Here is a 24,775-nt window from a genome sequence, read left to right on the forward strand (position 1 = left end):
CAATAGTCGGTTCCTGAAGACCAAATCTAACCTTGATCTCTTCGGGGAAATGCGTGTGTATAGAAATGTCAATGAGCAATGGCAATGCTTGGGTATATGTCAAACGTCAGATCTATTGCATGAACTAAAATGTGTTTAATGTACATGTAATTACAAATGAGCTTAATAAATAGACTTATTTTCGGCTTTGTCTCGACTTAAGTTTAATTAACATAAGCTTGGGCTATTATCCTAAAAAGAAATATCATTTGCCAACGATAACTGCCGTCAGGGAAAGTTTCGATAGATGAATTTTTCCATCCGATCATAATCTACTCATCTGATTTCGATATCATTAGAAAGATAGCCTCTAAGTCAATATCAGTACTACTTATCGCTACATTCATCTTGCCAGCTGAATAGAATCAAAATTAAACATTTTCAGTTATTGTCCCGTATACTAATAAGATCAGCAATTGGAGGATATCCGTGACAAAAGGCAAACATTGTGCGAGTCCGAAAGGCGATTTGCGTCCAAGTAATCCTATGACAATTTCCAGTTGTTAACGAGTTCGTCAGCAACGAGTGTCCAGCCTGCTGATCGCATTGCCTTGTAGCAACTGTCTCCGAGCAAGGCATGGGCTATAGAAGACTACAGTGTAGGAGGTACTTAACAGTCGGTGGATTACTCTCTTGAAAGCTGCTTGTATAACAGCTGTGGAACATATGGAGGGTCCATCAAGATCCGCCATTTTGAAATGAACAGTGTCACTATTAGCATTAATTTGGTGTCTGACGTTGGTTGGCCTGTTCTAGCTATGTGACTGACGGCAGTCTGTATACACTATATTTTTGCGAAAATTGCGAATGACTTGAGCTCGCAAAAATATCATGACGCAATTTGCTGGTAGAATGCAATGAATAATCAGCAAACAACCTGTCCTATCTTCGCTTCATTATTCACCAGTTCATATAAGTATTAATAGATCTAGATAATACATATATTAAGCAATGACAACAACGGGAAGAATGACTAATTACTAGCATTACTCGTACTCACGTGTCACATGTCAAACATAATCGATTCTGGACAGGGCGATCAAGTGAATGGGACGTATACAGCATTTTAGGAAAGACTGCGCGCACACACAGAGAGAGAGAGAGAGACAGACAGACAGACAGAGAGAGAGAGAGAGAGAGAGAGAGAGGATCCGCCTGCATATATGAGTGATTAACATCATGAGTATCGATTTTTGCAGTTGGGATACGATGATTAGTGTCAACCAAGTCAGTGAGTCTGACAACCCGTCCTCGTTGTTCGCCACTTACGACGACCAGGATCTTCACGGATACCGCACTCTGCATCGGTATAAGGTGACTGGCCCATATTTTGGGACAGAGACACCACTGACTGCTAAACAGAACAACGACCCATGCCTCAGTGGTGCAGTTACACCAAAAAGGTAACCATGTCAGTGAGCCTCACTAATCGATCAATTTTGTCAACTAGCATATAATGTCGGAGGCCAATCCTGACTCGGAGTTCCCCACTGGAGTTCCTGCAGTCGCAGATGTGTAGAAGTGTATTTGATGCCTGGGATTAATTTATGAAAGAAATGTTACAAATTTCACATTTCTTCACATTGTTCTTAAGGGTCTGTTTGTCAGTGTTTATGTTACTGTTATGGTGTCCCTACGGCGAAATTCAAGCTAAACCTTTAAGTGATTTGTCTTACGCAAATCGATTAATTGCACGGTGCTTGTGGGTGGACTATTCTCTCACGCAAACTTACAGATCAAAAACGACAAAACTTTTTCAACATCCCCAAGCAGCAGTGTCGACTGAATGAGTGCGTTTTAGTTTTACGTCGCCTTCAGCGATAGTCCACCAATAGCACGGCCGGGGACACCAGAAATGGTCTTCACACATTGTAACCATGTGGGAAACGAACCTTCAGTGTACGAACGAACGCTTTAACCACCACGCTCCACTGCAGAGTCGACTGGGCACTTCTACCTACATCATGTACATGTATTTATCATTATCACATCGTCACATAGCATTTTTGAACGCCGCACTCACATCAGTCTCACAGCAAAATCACAGTCTGTAAATAATAGAGTCAATCACAAGTTATCATATACATGTATCAACGTAAGTCATTGGGTATAGCTACGTCCTGTTGGGGTGCCAGACACACGTAACAGTGAACTTGATTTAAAGTTTCACTATGATCGGTCTCAATAACAAAGGCCTGCATCAACTCGGACATTCCTCCAACGTCGATTACACTTTGCCATAGATATCGCATATTTTACTGATCTAAGTACAATTCAGTCACCCTAAGCTATCAAGATTTACTCATGCTGTACTATTAAATCACACCACGACCTCACCAAGACCGTATTTGATATGCCTGTCAACCAAAACCCCAAACCACAACTGACAGCAATATACTGACTCAATACGCATTGATTACTTGTAATAGGATGACTTGTAGATCCCTAACCTTCAGCAAGAACAATGTCATCTTGACATAGTAAAATTTTCAATATGTCAGCATAATGTAACCTTCTTGATGGACGTGAACAATGACGTTGGTACGATTACAGAGCATAGTCTCAGAACATATTACAAGAACATGGTGCAAATATTAGTGATTCCATGCTTTAATACGCATTTCGTTCTTACATACCGTAATGTCCGCGTCAACAAGCTGTTTGGCTTGAGCGAGATTACATGCTTAAATAAAAAGAGGAAAATTAACACAGGTATCTGGGAATTTTATGCTTATCTTTGCTTTTAATGTACAGTGGTGGGATAAAATGTACAAATATGAATGAGATAGCCCGATAGTTTAAGCGGATATATTGCTGACTTTTATGTCACATTTTCAGCGACACATATTGTTTACATGTCTCATCTGTATGTTTGTGAACGAGTATTTCTATGTTATGAATGTTTATTTCACGGAATAAAAGTCACGGAAACAAGTCTTGAATCATCACCAAACAGTGATGACACCAGGTGTTCATAATTCCTTTAAAATTGACCTACTGTCATGGTAGCACTATGATGGCTTTGTGAAGTGGGGTCCTGCCAGCATTTGATAAAATGTGTGGGACCTAAATGTCGAACGTTTACAACAATATCGTCTAAGAATTGTCTAAGCAGTCAAACTCTTCAGATACGCCTCTCATGCCGTTATCTGACAGTGACAGTATGCATCCACGTCATCAAATGATTCACAGTTTAAGCCATGGCACCAACTCTGCCATAAGCCTCCACGACCGTAATAGTGGGCTCCTTCACAACACTTGCTTGCCTGAAGCTTCTCAGATTGTTCGTCAAAACTATGGATCGTGCAGTCAATGCCCATGAAAGGAAGGTGTTTTCGGAAGCGGATAATAACAGGTATTGATCTCTGAAGTGTCAGTATATGCCGAGTGAATGTTGTTAGGGTTCGGCGGAGACATCTAGTGACAAATTGGATGTGTTCTAATGACGGGTTTGGTAATGTTTCTCCCGTTAGTATTCCAGGCGGTGGCAGGTTTTGTTGATTTCTTTTATCCAGTCCCTCAAAGGGGGTTAAAGTATTGTAAACGTATTGTCCTCCTGAGAGGGTACGTCCTAAAACATATGTCCTAAAACATTTCTTGTAAACTTAAGTCTACCAGGTTTTTAATCGTAGTATTTTTTGTCATTTTAATGTATGGGTAAATCTCAACATGAGCGCCAGCACCTGGAGAGATGATGTAAATCCTGCTAGGGTCCATGCAGGAAGCAAAAGTAACGTAAGTCCCCATGGTCCCTCGTATGGTGATCTTGTTCGAAAACGATTTTTCTACTTTTAAAGATATATGCCAGCTAGTTTTAAATCAATATGTGATAATCTAGTAGTTTTACTGTCCTTGGTTGGCATTCATCTTTTACAGCTAGTTTCAGCTGAAATACTGCCAATGTGACTTTAAATCTTAACTTACTCACTCATTCACTCACTCTTTTATCCAGTGAATAACAGACGTAGTATATTTCATTCTACAGAAGCTGATCTTCACTGAAAAGAGTACGTGATCATTAATTATTTATTATCAATAATGCAAAATATGTTATGGAAGAAACCATTTTGAAACCGGGAGGTTTAAGGGATAAAGATTGCTGTAGGGGGCTGGCTCATGGGTATCGGAGAGGTGTCATAAATCATAAAACTTATGTCATAAACTTATAAACGGGTATCAAGATGGACAAAGTCTTACAAATATTTAATTACGATGTGATTGGAAATTGTAAATATCATAGACCAACCGATCCTGTTTCACGTATATCTGCCAAGGGTTACACGTGATAAAAAGCATTGCGCATAATCTGATATTCTCATGTAATACTGTTCATGATAGATAACATGAAATAACTTTCTCACGCTGCTTCGAATATGCCAAATTTACTGAATACTGATGTATTAGTGTATGAAGTATAATATTCAATCACGTATATACTGCTGTCTTACTTTGGACGATAGGGTAGTCCACTGGTTAAGGCGTTCGCTCGTTACGCGGAAGACCCGGGTTCAATTTCACACATGGGTAAACTGTGTGAAGAATGTTTCTTGTGTCCGTCACCTTGACATGGCTGGAATAAGGGAAAACACGGTGTAATAGTAAACTCACTCATCCACTTTTGATACGTTGGAACACTGCCTTAACAAACTCACTAAATGTGTTTTCTTGGTGTAATTCTTGCCTATTGTTGTTGTTCCTTGTAGATATGTACTTCTATGAATGACTGCAACTTAAAACTATATATTCTTGAGAGAACTAAATAAGCATCATCACTGTGTGACTGTCTATTAAACTCACGTTCATTTACGCTAGTCTTGTGGTGTTGTGGGGGTGAGTAGTGACACCTGTGTCATGCGAGCTGATTATTATTATCAAGAAAGAGTATTAACATCCAATCGTCTTTCTTAGGGATGATGACAACTTGGCAAATGAATATGGCAAGTTTAAGTTTAAAGTTCGTTTGTTTAGTTTCCATTAAGGTTGTTTTAATTTTGTGTGTTTGTTATGCATTAATTTGCTCTCTGTTTCATATTTCAAGTTCAGTAAGGGGCATTAAGTCTCTTTGAGTTATTTTTTGCTGTTGTTTGTTTAGAGTGCATGCGCCAGCAAGCACATGATTCTAATTGAAAGAGAAATTATGTTTTTCCTCATAACAGTAGAGTAAATTTAATTACAGTAATCAATTTTGCAAAGTTCACATTTGAAGATTCAGGGAGTGAAATTTTCTTTGTTTAGCTAAACTACGTGTAGTGAGCCTAAGCCAGTGCTGAGTTCAGTTCATTTCGTCAAAGGTTCATGGGCATTAAACAACTTTTTACTGCATTCTAGCACATGAAAGGGTTTCCAGGGTTCCCATGACATCTAAACAAACACATTCAATATACTTCCTCATCAAACGTTTAAATCCACTATAGCTGCTAAATATCAAAGGAGGTCACAGAATCACATTTCGATGCCAATAACAAATGAACACCCAAAACAATTACGTTGACAGCGGGTTTTTGGATTGTTGCCACACGCCACATTCAACAATATTCCAGCTGTATGGCTGTGGTCTGTAGCAAATGGGATCTGAACCAGACGTCCCAGTGATCAACATCATGAGCGTCGAGCTACGTAGTTGGGATAGATGGCGATTGTCAATCAGGTCAGCGAGCTTGACCACCTCATCATTTTAGCATCTTACGACAAGCGTAGGTCACGGAAGGTCAATTCTAACCCAGATCTTCACGGGACGTTGACAATGAGAAAGATGGGAGTGAAATCTTAGAGATGAACAGAACTATTTGTGTTGAATGAGCGTGGCCTAACGTCGGTGTTTCAGTGATGTAACAGTATACCCGTTAGACGTGAGACTAAATGCGAAACAAGGTAGTGAATAAACGTCAACATAACTATCTTAATATTTTCACGTTGTTCTGCTGATAACTGACGTCAGCGTAATGATCTGTTAACGTCTAATTATAGAGAAAACCACATACACACAGATTTGTGATTTTAACTAACAGTATTTGACTGCAATAAAGAGTTCTTTTGTTGTCACTCGCCGTGGTATTGCTGGAATGTTGCTAATTGCGGTGTAAAACTAAATCCACTCACTCAGTGAAGGTATCTATGGGCAGTGTGCCATCATGTAAGAATATAAACGTTTTTGGGGGTTTTTTTAGAAAAAAAATAGCAGCAAAAATAAACCACATAAAAATGATATACTATCACAATCTTGCATTGGCCACTACCCGATGTTTGATATATCTATAATTACACCACCAGTTATGTTCATTGTTCTTGGAAGTGTTTTATTAGCAAAACTGATTAACTGGTCTGGGGCACCGATTAACTGGCCTAGGGTAATTATTTCTATTTAAGAATGTGACAAGTTAAAAATGTATATGTTTATCGCATGATTCCTGACAAATCCTAGTCAACCTCAGTCTCAAACTGTCCTGCCTGGTTATAATGCCACCCTGCCCCGGATATAATGCAGTATGTCCTCTTGGACAAACGGTGGCATTATAACCAGGGTTTCCTGAACCTTTTCAGAAACGTGAGTGCATATAACTGACTCAAACATAACATCATTGCTCAATTACAGTAAAATCATCACTTTACAAATTTCAAAAATCTGATTATCCGGAAAGTGTTTGGTGAAACACAGGGGGCTATTGAAGCCCCTTGGTCAGAGTAAAATGTCAGTATCTGGTATGACTACCATGAGTCAGCCACAGAAAAAGGAGATGCCGAATGCTGTCATTAGGAATGTTTTGAAACTCTTGCTAAAAGTACTGTGAGCAGTTCTTGTAGGCTTTCGCAGGCGTCGATCAAGAGTATCACACTGATGTTCAATCGGGGACAAATCAGGGGATCGAGAAGACCAAGGCAACATCTGAACATTGTTTTGCTGGCGAAAGTCCTCACATATGCAACGTGAGGTCGAACATTGTCATGCTCCAAAGATCAACCGTTGGCATTGATGAAGTTAACGACGTGACGTTGAACTGGTCTTCTGGCAATAAATCTGGCTTACCATAGCCAACTGCGCACTGTCTGGTCGGAGACTCAGCTCAGTCCAGGGATTTGGATTCTTGTTGATGCTGCCGAACGAAGATGCTTCAAAGGGATGTAGCATGCATACAATTGCAAGTATATTTTACTCAGCGCCGAGTGTTTTCAGGGTCTCAGCGACGACTGGGGCCCGTTTCACAAAACTCTCGTAGCCTAAGATCTCGCAGGTTTTCTCAAAGCCATTGTACCTTCTATACTGTAACACAGGAGCTATGGATGCTATGAGAAAAGTTACGAGATCTTAAACTTACGAGAGCTTTGTGAAACAGGGCCCTGGTGTTTTCACAGTGTTCAGTGTTGATTAACACTGCTGTCATCACTGATATTTAGCACCTTTTTTCTTTGCATGCCCTGGGAGTGTGTTTCGGGCGATATGCAATTCTATATGTACTCAAACCATGTATTTCTGTCCAGTTCGTATCTGTATATCACGTTGTGATTGATTCTGTGTCTGTCTTCAACTGAAATCAAATCTCTTGAGAGACACATTCCGTTTAATCAGTATTACGATGTCTCCATCACCTAAAGACCAATAATGGCATGTTGCTTCTGAACAAGGAAATCATATGCGTATTATACAATATGTGACGAACCAGCTGGTTCCTATTCAGGTGTTATGTTAAATGTCATATACACATAAATACTGCCGTTACATTGATAGGCGAATATAACACTTCGTGATATCTCATTCTGCAGCTGCTTGAATCATGTTCACGTCAGTACCTATGTACGTCAGTTATGTTGTGGGGGCGGTGGAGTGGTCCCATTGTTAAAGCCCGTCACTCAAAGAGCTGGGTTCGATTCCCTTCATGGGTACAGCTGGTGAAGCTCATTTCTGGGTTCCCCCTCCGTGATATTGCTGAAATATTGCTAAAAGCGGGGTAAAATTACACTGACTCACTAAAATTCATTTCGATTATGCAAACTGCATTTGTGCGAATAAAGGGACAAACATTAAAGCATCTCTTCAACACAGCATGCACCTAGAGCTGATTCATTTCAACGCTTCTGTATCTGTTTCTACTATTAATGCTGTCTTGGCATGCCCAAAAGACTTCTGTCTTTAAAAATGCCTCATACATAAAGAAGCATGGCCCCAGAGCACTTACAGGATCAGGTTATATTGCAGCAACTGCTGACACAAGAAATGCATCATTTACTATTTGGCTATCAGTCCCCTTCAAGAACATTGAAACTAGTTTTTCATGTACCATTTTTGGCCGTGTGTATATTGTACCTAAGTGATTCAGTTCATAAATATACCGCTCAACAACAACATAGATAGATAGGTCGATGCAGTTTAAAACCTAGATTGTTTAACGAAGGGACAACTGTAACAGCTGCATGGACCCTAGAGTCTAAGGAATTTTTTAGTCGAGCAATTATGGTTTCTGTGATTTTTAGATTGTCTGAGTTTCTTCACAGAAGTCTCGGTGGAAGAATTTACTTCCACCAAGCCTCCGGTGGAAGTCGCCTTCGCCATTGTGCTTTGGAAGCCTTCTACTTTACCATATCTGTGCATGTTATACATCGTTGGAAACCCGAGAAAAGGCTCTCTTTAAAAATGCACACGTGAATCATGCTGCTCCTAGTAACAAGTCCAGATTAAATCTCCGACGTGATGGTTTGTGCAATCTTGCTGAACTTCTATTCTTCTATATCACAGCAATCATCATGCCACCATCATCGGGTCATAATATAAAGGCAACTACTCTTAGAGTCACCTCTGAAAAATACATTTCAAACTGCGTTTGAAAGCCTTTTCAAGTGTGTTTTACACAATGTTTTAAAAAAACACATTTAGTTTGGAGCTGTATAGGTATCAATGTGCGAAATGCAACGTATACATAAAGCCATAAAAGCAGTACCTGTAATCATCATATATAAACTTTTACTGTTGTGGGAAGCCCTTGAAAGTGCGGTTCTGCCAAGGTATATATAACGTACATTCGTGTCACGTCAGATAGTTACGCAAATCACATCACTATGTAACTGCACTTGACAAAACGGGGATCTGGCGCGCATCTTCCGTCAGCTATTATTTCAGTATCCTTAATCCAGAATGAATGAAAGATTTCAAATTCATCGGGAAGCCCATTCAGATTCGCTTCTAACGATGTAGAACATGCCCTTGTGCACGGGCATGCTAAGATGCAAACGACTGCATGCCATACTGCATGCCCTGTGCGTCGCCAACACTATCAACTTCACCTTCAACTTCAACTCCTTTATTCTCATAAAACCACCATTGGTACAAGAGCAAAGTGAATACAATATTAACAATATAAATGTAAGCATGCGTTGTGATGATGAGTTAATTACGTAACAATTCATATAAGTGAGATATAAAAAGCTCATGTTTCGTTCGCTGTATGTATGTATGTATGTACATATGTATGTATGTGCGTCTGTATGTGTGTATGTGTCTGTGTGTTTATGTGTGCGTCTTTGACAAAACAGGTTTTCAGTGAGTTGAATGAAATTTATGGACTGCTGCAGTCTTGTCCCGCTTCAGTGGGTGTTTCTCGTCGTAGCTCGCCGACATGCGTGGAATTAATTTCGAGGACAAGAGAAGATCACAAGGATTGCGTGTAACGTCTTCTGCAGTCAAATATTACGTTCTGGACTACATTACAGTAATGGTGTGGAGGTCACGAACGGTTTACTATTGCGGAACAAAATGCACTTGTGAGCAAAAACCTCTCAACGGAAACCATATTATTTACCAGTTAAAACAATTGTTGTAGATTAGCTCACTGAAATGTGTTTCTTGTTGTCTGTGTTATTGATCGCATCCACTGTGGTGAGTATTAACGAAACTAGACCAGTATATACACTGTGTACATATGTACACACCTCACTGTCAGTTTCACGTGTCAAGCAGTTCAACAGTCCAGGTGTCGTTTAAGCCTATTGTTTGGCTTTTTGGCTGCAGTCTTCGTTCACTTCAGTGATATTTGCCCTCGGAACAAATTGGAGAATTCCATTTACGGGCCTGTGCAGCGATTCAACACATACAACCTAGAAACAGCAAATTGCACCTACACAGGTAAGGTTCTTGGCGTTTTCATCAACCTTACACAAGATATTTATCTCAGTCTCACTGAGCGATTACGTGATTTACGTGGTGTTAAATGTGTCATGCACAAGTTCAAAATGCTCGATAGGAGAGTCTCTGTGTCCCATATGCACACGTGGGAAGAAGTATCTCAACACACCAAAGGAATAGGTCAAAGACTAAATTTAAGCTATCGGATATATTGACACTCCGGGAATAATAAAAAGGCAAATGTAAACGAAAAGAGAACGAAAAACCGTAGTTTACTTATAGCGGTATGCAAGACAAATAAAGTGACTCATTTTCTTGTTCTGATAAGTGTAGTTGTATGACAACAAGTGCGGTCATCTTAAAGATTCTGGCATACATTTCTCAGCAATTCACGTGCGAATCAAACGCCGAGAACAATGTGACTATATAGTGAAACGCCTTTCAACTGCAATGACGTCCACAGACGTTGAATTTGACGTTGAGGCGTTGAATTTGATTTTTGATTGAGGGCAGTGTCATGATCATATACTAGAACACCTCTCAGTGGTATTCGGCAAGCCATAATGTCCCAAACATGTTCCATGGGATTGATATCTTGAATCCTGACGGGGCGAGAAGTTTTGATGTACCAAATCACCAACGGTGCCAGCACGATGTGGTCTTCGATTGTCATCCATGCAGACTGGCCATGTGTTCAAAGGACTGTCAACAAAATGGAAATCTTTGAGGAGTTGTCAATTGAGGAGGGAGTCATATTTGCTTTTCAAAATCTATTGATTCCCCAAGTCACTGCGCAGTAATGGCCGTGTACGTAAACGTCCTAAAACATGATTATGATACGGATATATGACTGCATGGTATAGTCGTTGAGATTTCCCAATTCTGTATACAAGTTGTTCTAAACTACTACTTTGGATTACAGGGGTAGATTAATGTAGGTTATAGCGTGAGTGACTTTTGGGATGGTTGATAGTCTGCAGTAGGAATAACATACACAGTATTTAGCGAGCCTAACACTCGGTTAACCGAGTCGTCCTTCTGCAATGAGCGACTTATTTGTTTACATCCATCAACTTGGACACAACAGTATGAAACCGTCATAACAGTAGTCTGTGCGATGTGATCCTGTAATGTTGATAGCCTTTTGTATTGTAAGTTTTAGTTTGTAGATATTACAATATGCCCGTGTGCTGATGTATTTTTGTTTTAATGTTGAACTTGTCCTGTTTTCTTCGGTAGACAACTTAGTTGGAGGGAATTGTCCAGTTGGACATGTTAAAAGTATCCGCAGTACACATGTACGTTATTCCCCCTGACTCTTTAATTTGCATTCTAGAAGTGTTCTTTCTCTATACAATATACCACCCTGTGTTAAAACTTGATTATTAAATGGTTACAAAATTGCAACAAAAGTGGGATGTGTTGCTGTGTTGGCAGTGTTTAGCAGTGTATGGCAAAAACAAGCACTCCTACACGCCGATAAAGTCGGGCACATCAGATTTCCATGGACAAAAACAGTTCTTCTCGAGTTAAAATACTTTCAAAAACAAAACAACAAAACAAATACAAATACAATTGGACCAACTGTGCGATTTACGTTTTTATTGTCATCATTTCCAACATGGAACAATACCTTTGGAACCGTGTTCCCTCAACGTATGCAGCACTACCTATTCTACTGGAGGGTTTACATTAGAAGAGTCCTTGGTCCATTTCTGTCCATGGAATGTCTTCTTGGGCCTCTTGGGGACTTCACAGGGTCCATTTCCGCCTCCAAGACGATGGCATCCACGCTCCTAATAGTAAGGTGAATATATTTAACTTTGCAGTAGACGTCATGGTAAGCAAGGATGCATTGCATTTTATGTTTTCTTTAAACGATTGTTTGAAAGAAGCAGTTGCTTGCGTAAGCGACGGTTCTACTAAAAAAAGGGCAAAGAACACTTTACATAATTTATGCTTCCCGCACAAATTATGACTTTGTGAGTGTACTTTTTACACCGCTTTTAGCAATATTCCAGCTACATCACGACGGGAAACAACAAATATATGTAAAGTGAATATATCGTAATAAGATCGTTTGGAGCATCATGAGCGAACGCCTTAACCATTCGATTATTGGACGATCCCCATAGATTTAAATGCAAAACAAATATGTCGGGTCGTGGAAAAAAAGATTTAATCTAAATATTAAACTGAAATATTGAAATTCTTTACCAGCAAGTGGTTGCGCAGTCGGCCAGTACACTTACCCTCAAAGTGACCATCCGGGACTTGCTTTGTCTAGAAACTACCTACTGAAGTATGGAATGGTGGGTTAACACTAAGTTATGCCATCTATAGATAGCATCATACAGGGCATGCAGTAGGGGGTCATATCTACACTACCACCTAAATCTGCCAGTCAAGTGCAGTCAGCACTGACTGTACAATCAGATCCTAGCACCGAACCTACTCCATGTACAGTCGGCGGCGAGCTACGCCGAGAGTGGACGTACTATGGAGCCACCGTCAGACAAAAGCTCATCCCATCGGTTTCTCGGAAAGGCAGTGTACTGAAGTCCGTGTAGAAGGGTTTCGATGGACACAACACCAAATCCAGAATGTGCCAGGGTTCCTGCGTCTGAAAGAAAAAGTGTCATGCAAAAGCATCAGGAATTACATTTCTCGCGTATGTAGATTGGGTTAATAACAGGGAGTAGGGGTGGTTTTATACAGCTTTCAGCAATGTTCCAGCGGCGGGCACCAGAAGTTGGCATGTCCTATATGTCTTTCACAATGTTCAGATACAATTAACAAAACACGTTCAAACTCATCCTTATCACATTAGTAATACATATTCAGGTCTAATGATTTGACTTGAACGAAATTTAAGGGGGATACTTTCGGAAGTCATTGGAGCGGACGTCACACATAGTACCTAAGTGATGAGTCGAACGCTGGCACTCAGCATGGCGAGCCCAAACTGAAACAACTAGCCCACACTACCTCTCCGTTTCCATGCTAAAAATAGTATCATTGTTTATCTATCTAGGTGACTGGATACTTTAAGGACATGAGTGTGCACTATACAGTGATGAGACATTATCGTAAACAAATACGTTTTCTTGAAAGTAATGCTTTAGTAATGAATATAGTCTGTTTGCCGTGAAAACGTACCGACGAATGTCTCTTTAAACAAAAAAGTAAATCGAATAAAGTGAAATTAAAATTGCAAATTCTCATAATTTTACTTGCCAACTGGGCACCTAATTCTCAGTATTTTATTTAACTTAGGGTGAAAGTTGTTTAACAAACGGTCATAATTTCAAATCACTTTGTTTGTTTGTATAACAAGGGGTATGCACATTAAATAAAACGCGAAGAAACTGGGTTGGTCTAAATTAATGCTCATTACGTACAGCTCGTGTTCTTGTTTCACTGTTCTAACTGCTGCTATTGCAATACAATCCAGTAATACAGATTTGAATCTGTGATCGTTTGTTAAATAACTTTTATCCTAAGTTGAATAAAATTCTAAGATTTAAATTTTCAATTGGCAAGATAAAGTTATGTGGATTTGCAATATTAATTTCACCATGTCCGGTGTTTTTGTTTAAAGTGAGAAATCATCTCAACATCGGACACCACCATACATGTACATGAGACGCCACCATCACATTCCACGATACATGGCGCACCACCACCAACACTACATGGGCCACCACAACTTCCACCAATACATGGGGCACCACCACCACCACATGCACCACTACATATAGACAACAAAGCCACCAACACAACATAGGCCGTAACACAGCCACCACCAATTACGACACAACTACATCCACCACTGGAACACCAAAACCACGTCTACCACATGTCATCATCACGATATGGTGCACCGTTCCTCTGGCATTGTCTAGGACCCTAAGACTGTTTGTGAATGATATCTAATGAAATATACACAACAACATATTTCGTTGAGCAACATGCCACCAAAATATTCTCAGAATTTATTTGAACAAATCTTTTAATCTTACAAAACACTATACAGAAAAATTTCATCCTTTATTGGCTGCAAATTGGCTGATTTGTAGCAAATATTCCTTAAAAAGGCAAACTAATCATACTACTGTAACAGAAAATATTGCACAGAATTCACTAACTTTTATCATGCTCTTTGTTATTTGACTTTTCTAATCGCCGTTCTGTAACTTCAGTGACTTCAAAAGAAAAATGATCGGCGATGAATATTTCGGTGTCGAGTTATATAGTTCACAATATTCTTTTACATACAAGTCACGTTTAAACGTTCCAGTGGGTTTTTTATATTGCTGCTGACAGAAGAAAATGATCGCTGCCACGGTGACATTTACCTGGGACATCTGAGTCAGCGTTAAGTATCATATTTAAGACATGACAATGTTTTGAAACACTGATGAAGTAAACACGATTTGGTCATAGAGGCACTGACCTGAGGATGGTGCGCTCTGAGATAGTAGATGCTAATGCGTATCCCCATAGTGTATATGCATGCATCAATGTATGCATGTATGTACATGGGTTATAGGGTGGGAATGGGGGAGGGCTAACTCACATTTAAGACAAGCCAAGTCGGAAACAAGCCAAGTGGTTAATCTGTAATATACACCCAAAGTATCTGTGACAAATGTTGAGTGTTCCCTTTATTGTGTGCTAATGCACTACTTCCGTAAGAGTAGACGAAATATGCATCGAATCGATACTAGAGTGATTTTACGGAGTGTTAAACCAAATTGCTGTTACTGCCGACGTAAGATAATGGAAATTAGGAGACACGCGTCTGTAATCGGTATGAGAGAGACTATGGATATGTTAAGTTATGCATATCGCGATGAGTATCCGTGAACGCAGGTAGCAGTCGCAGCAATATACATTCATGAGAGAGTACAGCAATCATCTTCGCTTGCAACTGTTTATAGCATACAGAAAGGATGTGAGTCGATGCAAGGATGTAAATATCAGGTGCAGAACGATGCAAGGGTGTAAAGAGCAGGTGGATGCGTGCAAGGGTGTAATTAGCAGGCGTAGGACGAGGCATTCAAGAGTGTAAGTAGCAGGCGAATGACGAGGCTTGCAATGGTGTAATTAGCAGGCGTAGGACGAGGCATTCAAGGGTGTAATTAGCAGGCGTAGGACGAGGCATTCAAGGGTGTAATTAGCAGGCGTAGGACGAGGCATTCAAGGGTGTAATTAGCAGGCGTAGGACGAGGCATTCAAGGGTGTAATTAGCAGGCGTAGAACGAGACATGCAAGGGTGTAATTAGCAGACGTATGACGAGGCATTCAAGGGTGTAATTAGCAGGCGTAGGACGAGGCATTCAAGGGTGTAATTAGCAGGCGTAGGACGAGGCATTCAAGGGTGTAATTAGCAGGCGTAGGACGAGGCATTCAAGGGTGTAATTAGCAGGCGTAGGACGAGGCATTCAAGGGTGTAATTAGCAGGCGTAGGACGAGGCATTCAAGGGTGTAATTAGCAGGCGTAGGACGAGGCATTCAAGGGTGTAATTAGCAGGCGTAGGACGAGGCATTCAAGGGTGTAATTAGCAGGCGTAGGAAGAGGCATTCAAGGGTGTAATTAGCAGGCGTAGGACGAGGCATTCAAGGGTGTAATTAGTAGGCGTATGACGAGGCATTCAAGGGTGTAATTAGCAGGCGTAGGACGAGGCAGTTGGTATCCTAGTCCCATATTGTTTTTCTCTTCATAAGTGAATTGTCAGATGAACTATCAAAACATGATTGTACCACCTCAACATACTACGTAATTTTACAGACCACTCCGGTTTAATGGTGAATCTAAATAAAACCAATACTGTTTTGGAAGACATGGGCGCATAGCTAAGCATGAACAGTGGTTTTAAATGAAAAAACAAAATTGCTGTAGTAAGTAGTGGATAATATTCCTCAGCTCATAAAATGGGAAGCTGTACTGTTGATGTAGCGACGAGAGGTAAACATGCATTATTGATTGATCTAAGTAGAGACGGATTGGTAAATTGCAATGTCTTCTTTAAAATATTCTACACGCAAATACAACCAGTCTTATTATATGGCGCAGAAATATGGGGTATGCACACATTTGAAAAAGTTGTAACTTAAATTGCATGTAAAAGATTATAAAATGTTAGCCCCCATACCCCGGAAGCAATTGTATATGGGAATGCGACAGGTATCCGATTTACATTAACGCAATGTGTAAAACATTAAGATATTGGCTGCGACATGAAACCGGATACCACGTAAAGTATAAAATGGAATTATATTATCTTAACAGTGGATACACTAAGTATATTCTTAATAAAACACTAAGTATATTCTTAATAACTTATTGTCACATGGTTTCGGTTATGCATAGAATGGATGTTTGGTTTAAACATATTTATTCGTGAAAACGAGTGGATTGGCAAACAAGCTTGAAGCTTATGTTAATGCCTATCCAATGCACTTTACAAAAGTAAATAAACCAAAGTTCTAATACAGGATAGTCACATGACAAACCACAAGGTAAATGCACATGAGTGAGTGAGTGAGTTAATGTTTAACGTCACATCGGCAATATTGCAGCCATATCGTGACGAGGACCAATAATAATATACCTAATAGAGAATGGTAAAAAACCTGTCAACGAAAGACAGTAAAACAACTAGACTATCACAGACAGACATGTAAAACTAGTAATTAATCTAAAAAAGTTAACTCTAGAGGACGACACAATATAAAAACAGGCTATAGACCACCAACAACTGAAGGAAGATCACCATACCAGGGTCCATGGGGACTTACAGTACCTTTGCTACCGGCATGGACCCTAGCTGGATTTACACCATCCTTTCAGCCGTTGGCGATTGTGCGAAAGTTTAGCCAAATTTTTAAAAGAACAAATATACTAAATTATTATATTATTAAATTAATAGATTCCAAGTACCATGTTAGTCTGTTATTTACCATGCGTTCCATGGTTTTGCAAACGCAGCTTGTTAAGGATATACGTCTGTAATTCGAAGGGTTAGTATGATCCCGACCCGGTTTTGGTATGGGAACAACAATTGCTTCACGCCATGATGGTGGAAAGTGTCCAGATGTCCAGATTTCATCAAATATGAATAGAAGAGTTTCCAAACATGGCTGCGGTAAGTGTTTCAGGAGCTGATAATGGATGTTATCAGAACCTGTAGCAGTATCATGAGCTTGCCCCAGGGCAGCATGGAGCTCCTGAACAGAAAATAATTCGTTGTAATCTTCTCCATTATCCGAATTGAAATTAATAGGTTTCTTTTCCTGTTGTCTTTGATATTTTTGAAATTGGGGTACATAATTTGAAGAGGAAGAATGTTTAGCCAAAGTTTCACCAAGTTTGTTAGCAATGTCTGATTTATCAGTCAATAATTTGTCATCGTCTTTAAGATGGTGAATGCTAGATTTAGAACCCGTACCTTTGATTTTCTGGATCATGTTCCATACCTTATTCATTGGCGTACGTGAATTGATTCTAGATACATAATTTTGCCAAGACTGGCGTTTATGATGTTTAAAGATACGTCGCACTTTAGCATTTAAGATTTTAAATTTGTTGAAATTATGGACCATAGGATGGCGACGGAAATAATTCTCCGCCCTTTTCCTTGCCTTCCTAGCTTGTTTGCAGTCGTTGTTGAACCATGGTTTACGTATGTGGGGAACCACAGAGGACTTCGGAATACACTCATCGGCTATAGTGGTTAGTGCGTCGGAAAAGCATTTGATAGGATCAGGAACACCATTAACAAGTTCAGGTAGAAGTTTTTCTCTACATAGCATTTCGTATAAAGACCAGTTTGCTTTTGTAAAATTCCATCGTGATGATGGAGGAACATCAGTAGGGTTTACAGGTTGTAGAATGGTAGGGAAATGATCACTACCACAGAGGTCATCATGAACTGACCATTCAAATTCATTAAGCAGAGTGGGGTCTGTAAGTGACAAATCAAGTGAAGAGTATGTGCCAGTGCCAGGATGTAAATATGTTTTAGAAGTCTCATTCAAAATACACAAATTATTGGCGGACAAAAAGTCTTCCAAAATCTTTCCCCTACTGCTGGTATGCGTACTTCCCCAAGGGGGATTATGTGCGTTGAGATCGCCCATTATAATACAAGGCTTTGGGAGCTGGTCATAGAGTGTTTGAAGTTCATTTTGCTGAAGAGAATAAGATGGAGGAATGTAAAGAGAGCATAATGTGATAACAATGTGCATAGTGATACGAACAGCCACAGCTTGAAGAGGTGTTTTGAGAGAAACAGGACTGTGAATTATGCCTTGTTTGACCAATATTGAACTACCCCCGGTGGCCTTAGCCTTCGTAGGTGAAAGGAAATGATACGAATCATATTGTCTGATTTTCAACTGATCTGCACTTTTTAAATGTGTTTCCTGTAAACAAAATGCCGATGGTTTCAGATCTTGTGATAACAATTGCAAATCATTGAAATTGTTCCAAAGTCCTCTGCAGTTCCACTGGATTACTGGTTGATAACCGTTCATGGTGGTTTAACTGGTGAACGAGATGATCGCTTACTCCCATGAGTAGAGACTGGAGGGCTGACCTCCATGTCCAAAGGTTCAAATCGGTTTTGAACCGAAGCAGGGCCTGAGGGAGAAGAATGCACTTCCAAGTTTTGTATGGCCCTAGCCTTTCTTCTCATTTGTTTCTTTTCTGTCTTCGACAATTGTAAGGGAGTTTCTCTTGTAACATTGTCTGATTCTGAGTGTTGTGTCAGTTGGACATCTGTTTGTGTTTCTGTTACTGATGTGTCTGCTTCAGAAGAAGCTTGTTCCAGAATGATCTGATCATCATTCACCCAACTGATCGACGTTTGGCATTGAGTAGAAACTCTGGAAGGTTTGACAACAGGTAGAGGAGGAGAGGAAACTACAGCTGAGTAAGTAATAGACGAAGTCTGAGATGAAACAGAAACTAGCCGTTTTGCTTCGTGATAAGAAACATTGTTTGTATGTTTAATTTTCAGTATTTTGGATTCTCGTTCAAAGACAGGGCAAGATTTAGATGAGGCTGCATGCTCCCCGCCACCGTTGACACAACTGTATGATTCATTTGTGCATTCAGAACTTTCATGAGTGCCACCGCAACGGTAGCAAACAGAACTCTTTGCCTGACAAGACTTCGCACCATGCCCAAACCTTTGACATTTGTAACATCTGAGTGGATTAGGCACGTATACGTCCACTGCAATGTTGAAGTAACCAGCTTTAATAGACTTTGGAATTGTCGGACAGTTAAATGTAAACAGGTAGGTATTTGTTTGTATTATATTGTTGTCTTGCTTTTTGGTAAAACGCTTCACAGCTGTAACACCTTGGGTTCTCAGTTCAGCTACAATTTCCTCCTCACTCATAAACGAAAGACATTTCGCCCGATCTCGAACGATTCCTCTACTTGAGTTCAATGTTCTGTGCACTGAGACGACAACCTGTGTATTAACAAACTGCTTAAGACCGAGCAGATTGACAGATTGTTGCCTCCGAGCACATTCAACTAACAATGAACCATTTCGAAGGCAGGTGACATTTTTCACTTCTCCGCAGGCACCTTCAATACCCTTGGAGATAGCAAATGGGTTGAGTTTCAGTGGGGTACCGTCAGCAGAAGCAACAACGATAAACCTAGGCCAAGAATCAGATTTTTCTGTCGATATTTCATCATCAGAATCAACATGTCGACGTTTGTTAGCTTTTGCAGAACCAGAGTGAATGTGGAGTGACATGATGGGATAAATACATTCGACAACTCTGCTCCCCACCCGCCATCGAGTGTCAACAAGGACGACATTACAGTGGAAACCAGCCTGTAACACCAGGGCTACAGAGGTGTTATACTCCAGTGAATAAAGACATGAATAGCCATGACATCTAAAAGAACATGTGCCAGGCTGGTTCGGCCCATGACACATTTCTCAAGAAACATAGAATTCAGGGGTCAATATCACCAGATTGGCCCATGAGCCACCGCCTTCTGGCATAGGACCATAGGCAATTGTTATTTAGAATAGAATACCCTCAATAATCAGTCTCAAAATACAATATAAGGAATATATATTGTCAACATGAACATGTCCATGCCCAGGGCATAGCGTGACCAGCCGATTGATAGAACCGGGCCAGTTCTACCACCCGTCTAGGTGAAGTCAGGGCCAAAGTGGTGTGTTAGGCAGCAGGAACACGGTTCCAGGCCCCTATTGCCCTCAACCACCAGGATCCCTTCCTCCACCGACACGGGACGCAACCCACGGCAAACAGGTTGCCCAATTTAGTCGCCTCTTACGACAAGCAATGGGGTGCTGTGGACACATTCTGTCCCGGGTCCACACGGGAAAATGCACATGAAACTAGTTAATGGTTAATGTTTCAAAAACAACCAATATATTTCTTAGAGCTAGGGGTTTGTATCATTTTAACGTCGTTTGGTATAAAGAATTGTTTTTACGCAAATGTTTTGTAACTTTGGTGAATCTCTTAAGTTTTATTCGCCAAAACTGATATTCTTTGTAAGTCGTCATTAAGACTGTTTGCTGTTAAAACAGGATCTTCTATCATTACATACAAAGATGTGTCATCAGCAAAAAGACGTATGTTACAATCAATATTATCCACAAGGTCATTAATGTATGTTAAGAATAATAGAGGCCCTAAAACTGAACCCTGAAGAACTCCTGCCAACACAGGAATATGTTTAAAGTTATATCCGTTTATAAGTACCTTCTGGACTCTGTTACTTAGATAACTACTTAGCCATTCTATCAATTTAACACTAATTCCAAATGTCTGTAATTTATTTAAAAGTCCCCTATGTCATATTTTGTCAAATGCTTAATTACAGAACACTGCTCTTACTTCTTTACTTTTATCCAAAGCACTTGCAATAAAATTGTACACATCCATTAACTTATAAGCTGTAGAATCACCAGGAACAAATCCGGATTGCATTGTACTAATGACATTATTATCTCTAAAATAATTAAACAAGTATTTATGAACACACTTTTCGAAAACTTCAGACACGCAACTGGAAAGGACGACAGGTCTATAGTTGCCATATTCATTTACTGAACCCTTCTTGTGTAAAGGAATTACTGATACCTTTTTCCATATCTTAAAAAAAACTGCTGCGTGAAGCGATTTGTTCAAAATCTCACACAGGGGAAATGATAATTTAATAGCACTTATATCATTGGCATGGAATTATGATTATTGTGATAAAAATAGCGAGTCATGACCGAGGAATTATAATTATTGTTATACTATTTAGATCTAAGAATGATATTATTAATAACAGGTGATTAAGGTGTTTTAATAATATATTTAAAATAGGAGATGATAAATAGAGGCCTGTGAGGTAGGAAACATGAACAAGGCAAGAGAGGTTGGTATTCGGCTGCGGAGGAAATAACCATGAAAGTAGGTTGTTAGAGCTTGTTGGGGGCAAGTTGAGATGATTCATAGATTAGGTAAAGGGATAATGACGGTACTATCAAGATGGAGCAACTTGTCCGGGGACCTCAGTAGCAGTTCGTAGTATTCCAAGATACATATATGGTTACGAGATAGAAACTGAGTTTTTTGGAATCCACCTCACAACCTTACAATATGGTACTGGTTGTACGAAATAGAAGGGAGTGGGGTGGGTTGAAAATGTTAGGCAGGCTTCCGGGTTGTTGACCATTTGGCAAAAAGGAAGAGGGTGTTGGCTGTGACGTGTATGTCATCAGAATCCTATCATGCACACAGTTAGATCGTTTCTATCAACGGCATTGTAGCAGTTTAAATACGCGTAAGTAAATTCTTATGGCATTATGGCATATTAAGAGAGAATATATGTAAAACTCATGTATCACAATATCACCATAACATATATTTGTGTGTATGTGTGTGTAGTGAATATACACGCTCACATATGCACACACACACAGACATATATATATATATATGTGTGTGTGTGTGTGTGTGTGTGCGCGTGCATGTGTGTATGTTTATGTATGTATAATGGTATGTTTTGTAAATTAAAGACATGCTGAAATCTATCTGTTGCATATTCAAACGTACATATTTTGCTCTGTGTATGGGCCTGAAGCCTTTGGCAACATTGCAAGAGGCATGCAAGGTCATAAACAGCTGGTGTGGGAAGAGGCATGCAAGGTAATAAACAACAGGTGTAGGAAGAGGCATGTAAGGTGATAAACAACAGGTGTAGGAAGAGGCATGCAAGGTCATAAACAACAGGTGTGGGAAGAGGCATGTAAGGTCATAAACAGCAGGTGTAGGAAGAGGCATGTAAGGTCATAAACAGCAGGTGTAGGAAGAGGCATGTAAGGTCATAAACAACAGGTGTAGGAAGAGGCATGTAAGGTCATAAACAGCAGGTGCATGACAAGGATGAAACGGCAAACATAGTTGGTGTAGGACCAGGCAGACAACTGCATAAAAGGCATGTGGAACTGTTCACCTTGCCAAACTACCAGACAGACGTTTCAAAGATACATTTTGAATAATAACGAGGTACAGCTCTTTAGACTTTGGTTATTTTACTAATGTTAAGGAAGTAAAGGAACGTAGATAAAATTGCAGACAGAAAACTCCTCCGACAGTTTCCACCTCAGATATATAGGTGACCCCATCTGGATCACCAATACTTAGGCGATAAAGTATCCTCCCCTGATCCATCCACCAGGGTACGTACACAACTGAGGAACACTATCCAGTGTTCTGGCTGGACAATAAACCTGTGTGGCAGGAAGCACGACTTCTGTGTCAAATAGTGACTTTCCCTCTATATACCGACATACAGCAAACCCAGCTCATGACTTCTGTACTTAGCCGTTTCATTAGCTCGTGCACACATTGTATGATTTTCACGGTAAGATGGTTTTCAATCCAGCAGTGCTCTTGAGTTTGGGATTGGACTTGGTTAACTTGGCGACAGCATTGCGTCGTACAACAACTTCGTGGATCATTGCTCATGACAGTGATCACTGAAATGTGTGATCCAGAGTCAGTTGTTTACCAGCCGTCGTGGAATGTCCCGACATTGTTGGGTTCGTTGAAGAGAAGCAAAGAAAGCTTGGAATGAAAACTTGCGTTCCCTTATTGCAAGGAACTGCCGTTATCAGCGATATCTTCAGCGGTCAGCCATGTAATTGTAGTCACTATTTTTCATTTTGCTCGAATCTGATATCTGTTTCCGTTTCTAAATATTTTTGGCTTGGAAGTTTTAAGATACCAATTCTTACATATACGAGGCGGTTTCTCGGTTGGACATTATGTTTTGTCACACTCCCACACAGCAGGAGCACCGTAGCACCCCGTCAGGTAAATACTTTAATCATTATTAGAAATATGTTAAAGAATATGCTGTGCGGGGTGGGTGATACCTGTAGGGTAGAATATGTTTACCTATTTGTCGAACTCCAGGTGCCATCACTCATTTTCAGTCATCCATTCATATGATGTTCACTATCCAACTGAACCTGAATACAGTGTGCGAAATAACCTCTGGCCCGCTACCCGGTGGCTAGTAAAAACTAGTCGGGCTAGTATATCTCCACAGTCACTGATCCTACCGTCAAGCGAGTTTTCATGTGGGCATTTGTTTTTGGTGGTATTTTACTTGAGGTCTTGTGCTTAGTTTCTTGATTCACATTAAATTGTCGTGAATTATTTTATGGACTAGTAAAGTTTCAGGCAAGGCTACCCCGACTGGCTAACAAAACTTTGAAAAATATTTTGCACACTGTCTGAACAGACGCGAATAATTGATGTTATGCACATGAGTGTTCCCACCAACCGGCTGCATTTAGCGTTTCAAAGTTACTGTCAGCAAATATTTCCCGACCAGAATTCAAGACATAACATTCCGAATCAAATATCTAAATGCCATTTATTGCACCAAATGTAAATATCGTTTCTTATCGATTATCTTGGTATCATTTAACCATCAAATATCAACGCATGCATGTATAGCTCCAGCCAAGTATCTGCCGTTAATGTCTCTAAACCTATTTGCAATATGGTGTGTCCAAATAACACTGTATGAGATACTGAGATACTGTTTCGATAAACGCGGAATTTTAATCCAAATAAAACTTCATGCAGGTGATCAAACCATCACTTGTTTAGGACTGCCTTGATGAATAGTTTGTCCACGAACTTATAGCCGTGTTCTTTGGGGTTTAAAGGAACGAAACATTTTCTTTCCTATTATTCTCATCTCAGCAGTTAATCTAACTGATTTAACCAACGATGAAAGAAGACCCACCATGATCAAAACTTTTGTAATATTACCTGTTCGATAGCTCGAAATGTTTTTTCTTTCTTGTCTTTATATGATCATCTTCTCCATTTTATCTGAATGACCCACGCAATCCCATCAAGAGGAATCGTGTGGAAGTAAGAAGCTTATAGCAATTGATCAAAGACTCACCATTCACCCAGCCACGGCGGTGTGAGAGAGATACACAAAACGACGGAGGATGAGAGAACGGGGGCTTCATTTGAATTCTAGGAGGTTACAGATTTCTATGCTCAAGCCACGCCACGTGGTGTATGAAACAATTT

The sequence above is a fragment of the Haliotis asinina genome, chromosome 7 (genome assembly GCF_037392515.1).
Source record: "Haliotis asinina isolate JCU_RB_2024 chromosome 7, JCU_Hal_asi_v2, whole genome shotgun sequence".
Classification (NCBI taxonomy): domain Eukaryota; kingdom Metazoa; phylum Mollusca; class Gastropoda; order Lepetellida; family Haliotidae; genus Haliotis; species Haliotis asinina.